This window comes from Cryptomeria japonica, chromosome 10 (assembly GCF_030272615.1).
Source record: "Cryptomeria japonica chromosome 10, Sugi_1.0, whole genome shotgun sequence".
NCBI classification, from domain to species: domain Eukaryota; kingdom Viridiplantae; phylum Streptophyta; class Pinopsida; order Cupressales; family Cupressaceae; genus Cryptomeria; species Cryptomeria japonica.
This window is the reverse complement of record NC_081414.1, coordinates 292,356,192-292,362,822: the sequence shown is the minus strand read 5'-3', so window position 1 is coordinate 292,362,822 and position 6,631 is coordinate 292,356,192.

Below are 6,631 nucleotides of genomic sequence, written 5' to 3'. Positions count from 1 at the left end.
TACAAATGCGTCATCTAGCAGTTATGATCCTTACATCTGTGTAGACATACTGTCTCCCCTTGACACTACATGATTGTCAAAGGTTGATCATTTGCGTTAGATGAGTGCATGCCTCTCTAGTGATTTATTAGATGCTTATCTATGGGATACCACTTGACTCTGTATCAACACACGTGAGACGACATCTTCATAGAGGTGGATCTAGTAGCCATGGTGGCAGAGCATCTCAAGGTGATATGAGGAGGGAGGAGGGTATTCCAATACATCCTACAACCCCTCCGCCACATACATTAGTTGATCCCACACCTCCTCCTCAGCCTACACTAGGTGATCCTACACCTAAGCCCCCTCAGCGTATGCAACATGATTTTACACCTTTTCTCAAAGTTGAGGCCACTATACTAGTCTGCTTATTGAATAGATGATGTAACTCTGGATATAGACGTTGACCACATGTCCTTCCATTCTTATCCAACCTGTTTCTTTTCGTAATATATCTCTGGATAGTTCTTCTAGAGACATTCAATAATTGGGCAATTACTTGAGTTTGTCTTCTATGTGATAATTTCTTACTAGAAATCATAGTCATTAATGCTCTATGGGAAACACTAAAATCAATTAGCTTGACTCGTGGTCTCAATACATTTTAGTGCTTCTTGCAAATTTTCAACCTTTGTTTGATTTATTGATTGGTCTGATGATTTCTTCTTGTTATCAACGCCCAACAACTCCAAAATAGGAGTCATTTCTTTTCTCCTAAATAACTTTGCAAATAATTGTGCTCTTCCAATTAGAGATTTATCTTGAAAATATTTATCCCAATTTTTTTTGTAGTGTAATTTTAATGTGCTTTCTGGTACCATAACCTCAACTGAAATCTCATTAAAAAGAGAGTCTTCATTCATCTCCATCAAATTGGCCATACCAGAGAATTTTTTTTGGAATGACTAGGACCTATTTCTTGTCGTTCTTGAATTGCAACCACTTCATTGTCAATGGGTTGTTCTTTGAGTAGGTGTTGTATCCCTTTTTGTTTCTCTTTTATTCGATTATAGTTTCATAATCTAGTCCTTTTATTTCCCATTGGACAAATTGCTATGGAGTATTAATTCAAATCTGTAGACCCCTATATACACATACACACATGCACATATATGTCAAGAGAATTGGACCCAACGTTAAATATGCATGTTTAAGTTATTCTAAGTCAAGTCCATGTACAAAATGATAATGAATGGTCCACTTAATTGATAATCAGTGGTCTACATGAATAATTAACTGATAATGACTCTCTTGTTAACTAATAATGAATGGTCCACTTAACTAATCTAATGAGTGGTCCATGTACATGTACATCCAGATGTACAAGTTTATACATGTTCTTTTCCAAATCAAGGTCCTAGGAGAGTCCATACGTTGTTTGAGAACCATGCTCATTGCATTATCAAAATACCATGGATCCCAGGCAACATATAGACTTATAATCATGATGTAGAATTCTATGTTACGCCAATTGTGAACATAATTTACCTAACATAGATATTTAGATGATTATTTAGTACATGTGATGTATAATTTACCTCACACACACACACGCACACACACACACACACACACATATCTAGATGATTATTTATACTGACATGTGAGTACTTAAATACATGATTCATATATCTATTTAAGTAAGGTGCATGAGGATAGTTCATAAGTTGCTTGAGAACGATGATTTGTTAGTAATACATAATAAACTTGTACTAATAAAGTGAGCTTATGTAATCAATTCAAATTTTAAGTAAACATTTCGACTGTCTGGCTTTGTTGGTCACATTGTCATGTTACACAAAAGCAAATGGTTGCAATGTTTACACAAAATTTGAATTGGTTACAAAAGCTAGTTGCTAGTACATGCTTGCATCACATTGCCAATGAACTATGAATCTCATGCAACTTATGGATTTTTCCTCACACCTTATTTCAAATGGATATTCAAATCATGTATAAGTATTCACATGTACTATTTAATAATCATGTAGATATCTATTTTACGTAAATTATGAAGATTATACAACTTACATGTGAATACTTATACATGATTAATATATCCAAAATAAGGTGTGAGGAGAGTTCAGATGTTGCCTGAGATTCATGGTTCATTGGTAATGTATCATGGACTTACAAGTACTGAAAACTAGCTTTTGTAATCGATTCAAATTTTGTGTAAACATTTCAACTATTTGCTTTTGTTGGTCATGTCATGTTACAGAGAAACAAATGGTTGAAATATTTACACAATTTCTATTGCTTACAAAAGTTAGTTGTGTGTACATGCTCAGTACACTACCAACAAATCATGTACATATCAAGTAGACAACTTATGGACTCTCCTAAGTAGACCTTAATTTAGGATTTGAATTCATGAATAATTAAATTCACATGTACTAGAAATAGTGATCTCTCTATATCTATGCTAGCTAAATTATGTCACATGTACTAAATAATAATCTAGATATATATGTCAAGTAAATTATTTCACACGTACTAAATCATCTAGATATTCGTGTTAGGTACAAATCATGTTACACATACTAAATAATCATCTAAATATCTATGTTACATGTAAATTATGTTAAATAAGAAGGGTTGTGCATAAATTTCTTCTAGCCAATTAGATCAAACACCACAAACAAGAAGACACAATGGTTGTTATAGTGTGATTGTCCAAATATTTACGTCAATGTGTATGTCCGTAGGCCGAATTTAGCCCAATTTCCACTGGTTTCAACACAATAAAAAACACTTCAAACACTTCTTATCCTAAGGTCAAGGCCTCATGGTGACATTAACAACCCACATCTTGGAATCTCTGTCGACTCAAGTGTCATCACACCTAGATGGGCATGTACACTTTTTGTCTTTTCGAGAGAGGATAGGTAGGGGCCTCCAAGCCTAGAAGGATGACCCAATCACCCTCTGCGCAAAATCGAAATGTTTCTAATCTAATTTTGATACAAGGGTTATTTTTAATGAACCAAATCGAAATGTTATCTAGTTTAATTTTGATTTATAATAAACTTTTTTTTCTATTTTTTTGGCATTATTTAAAAGAAAACATGTTAGATTACACACAAAATATAAATATTAAACCATTTTCTACATTAATAAATTGAAATTAATGTAAAAAAATATAAAATTGGATAAAAGAATACCTTTCAAAAGTTGCCCACAAAAATACGTTCAAGATGTTCTCCAAATTAACCGTGGGTTGACTTTATGAAAAAGACAAAAAAACAACAACATGAAATTTAGTCACTTGGTCAACTAGGGGACAACAATCGACAAGAGTCTGATCAGTCGAACTAGGTTAGATCAAACTTGTCTATGTGTCAGGTTAACCAAATCACCATTTCCTCTGCATTTTCATACTTTTTCAATTTTTGTTGTATTTTTCTTCAAGAAGAATATTTTTTTCCAAAAATTGAAAAATACTCTTTTGTAGAGCTCGAAGTCAGGAGTTTGGACATTTTTTTTTTTTTTTTTTTCATATTTTGATTATTATTATTTTTTTAAACATTGCAAGTAGGTTTTTTAAGTTCAAGAAGAGGTTGATTTGAAATTAAAAATAAATATTAAATGATTTTAAATTTTCTTACAAAATATATTTTTCACTAGATGAGATGTTCTTCTCCAAAAGTGTATAATTTATTTTTTAATAATGAAAAATTTAATAGACAAAAGGTGATGCTGAATGAAAACTACCAAATTCAGCTATGGACTTAAAATTTTATTACAAGAAAAATCTACATCAATTTTTTTTTTAGCACTGCATATATGTGTCATCTATTTGAAAAATTTAAATTATTATTTTTTTTCATTTTTTTGGTGAAGCCAACTAGAACACCTGATTTTTAGCAATAAAAAATCTGTCTTTGAATATATAAAAAAAATATCATTTTTTTTTATAATTTTAAAAATAACAGAGATAAATTTCATTAATATTTCTACATTTCATCAGTTTACATCATTTTGAAATTCAATTTAGAAATGTCACTTTTATGTAGTCGAAGTTAAACAGTTTTAGTTGTGTTGGCCACTTCCTTTATAAAAGTGTGATAGAATATTGTGCTTTTACCTACATATAATTTCATCAACTCTATCAAGAGGAACCTAATGCCTCTAAGAAAGTAGGGAAACTTGTAGATGCACATAAGGCCTTGTGTCTAATTAATTACAATATGATTGAGCATAATGAAAGCCCAACAAAATTATTTGATGTAGATTCAAAGGAGTTGACAAACATTGAGGAGGACCAAACTATACATTTGGAGTTTAGTTGTAGGAGCTAGACCCATCTAGTAATTTCGATGATGAGTGGTATGCCATGAAATTTGTATTGGATAATATTTTAGTTTAATATTTTGTATTGCTTTGTACTTATCTCAATCTTGATGAGCAATATAATTATTATACTACATAGGCTTGTCATTGACCATTGGATAAACTAATTGCCAAAATATCAAAATCTGTATGTTTCAAATTTGTTTATTAATATCTTTCACACTAATATTCTATCATTTAATTTAAAATTTAAAATTATTTTTAAATATTATTTTTATATAATATTTAATATTCATGCCCATGCTCTCCTGTTAATGGGGCTAGGAAGGCTAATCTTCCCATCAATCTATAGGAAAGCGTAGTATAGAAGGAGCTTGAACGAGGATGGGTGAAGGTTTGTTAGAAACTTGAGTTGTTGTATTGTGTTGTCATTGATGTCAACCTATCTTGTGTTTCCATTAATGTCACTATATGTTGCAAATGGTCTGGAAATGAGTATTTTGGTATTGTTTTATGGTTTGGTGAAGATTTGGTATTGGTGTGTGGTCCGATGAAGATGTTGAAGTGTGTGTGAAAGGATGGTGGAGTGGAAGTATCAATATGTAGGAAAGAGTATTTAATGTCTCAGTGGAGGATACTTTGCATTCCTCCAATATGTGAAGATTCTATGTCGTGGTTCTGAATAAAAAGTTTATTTTATGTGCATATTGAACCATCAAGTTTGCAGGTCCTCTGTGGCTCAATTGGGAGAGTTGATTGTTGATGTTTATGATAGTGAGGTTATTCATCAAAATAGGTTTGAAGAATGCATGGTTGGCTTTGGATATGTTGGTTCAGGTGTTATAGTTTGGAAGACATGTTCGTTTGGTTTGTGCAGTGTTCCAGTTCAGTTTTTGGGTGTTAAGTTTATAGGCAAGTAAAGTTATGTTGTTCTATGTTCGACATGCTTAGTTGTGTTGTGTTCTAGCTAGTCCAGTTGACTTATCTTACTTGTATCATTTTCTTTTGGTCCAAGTTTTCTTTGGAGAATGAGGGTGGTTAGTGTTTTGGGTCTCACTATGACATGGAGATATGCACTATGTAATTTGCATTGGAGTATAGTTTTGGGCCAATTGGTTAATGTGTTTTAATGTTTATATACACATTTCATTTGATGCCAACTTTGGAGGATGTGTTAGTGTGTGAGGTTCATTGGAATTAACTTGGATGGATGTGGTATGATGTATTTTAGTCCTTTTTATCTCATGGAGTGGACCCCAATGGTTGTTATTGGTCTGGGTTACCAGATTTATATAATAATGCATATTTTGTCTGTGGCTGACCTAGCCAAGGGTTTTAATGATCAATCTTGTATAAAGGAGTGCAGATGTGTGAGTGATTGTGTGAGATGTATGTGTATTGATGTGAAGCTAATGTGAATGATTCACAAGCATATTTGATATTGGTGATGTGTGAAAGACAATTGTGTAGAGCTTTGATGATGATATCAACAACATGATAGTGTTTTGAGACAATGTTTGAAGTCAAATGTGTTTGACATGACATTGATCACTTGACACGGTGGTTCAAGGTCAATTTCATGATTAATAGATCTTGTTCATTTTGATTTATCTATATCTTTCCTTGCTGGTAGATAATGAGTCTTTTGGTAGTTTTTTGTATCTTGCCTTGAAATAGTGTGTTTCAGTCCTACAAGTCTTTTTTATCTTGTCCTAATGTTGTGCACCTTAGTTTTGCAAGTCCTCTCTATAGTGTAAGTTCCAAAGGGAACAATGTAATATATTATATTCATTTTGTGAGTGTGATTCTCACTATTGGTTTTCCTCGCTTTAGGAACTTTCCACGTAAAACTAGTGTTCATGTGTTTGTTACAATGCTTTGTGCTTTCATGATTCACTATTGGAGTATGTAGAAAGTTGTGGTTTGAAGATTGAAATCTATCAAATAATAAGGATTTAGAGGTTCAAACTTATTCACTCCCCCTCTCAGTCTTGTTGCGTGTTCCACAATTGGTATTAGAGTGAGGTCCCCCTTAAGAAGTTTAACCACTTAAGGAAGATCCATTATGGCATAAGAATTCACCTACAAGGCTTCAAAGTTCGATGACACAAATTACACTTATTGGAAAGAAAGGATGGAATATTACTTAGCAACTGTGCCAGTTGAAATATAAGAAAGCATTACAAATGGCTGTATGGCTCCTCAAAATGGTCCTAAAAATTTGGATGAACTCAAAGCATATGAGAATAATGCAAAGGCTACAATTGCAATTGTCAATTGTTTGAATGATTCAGTA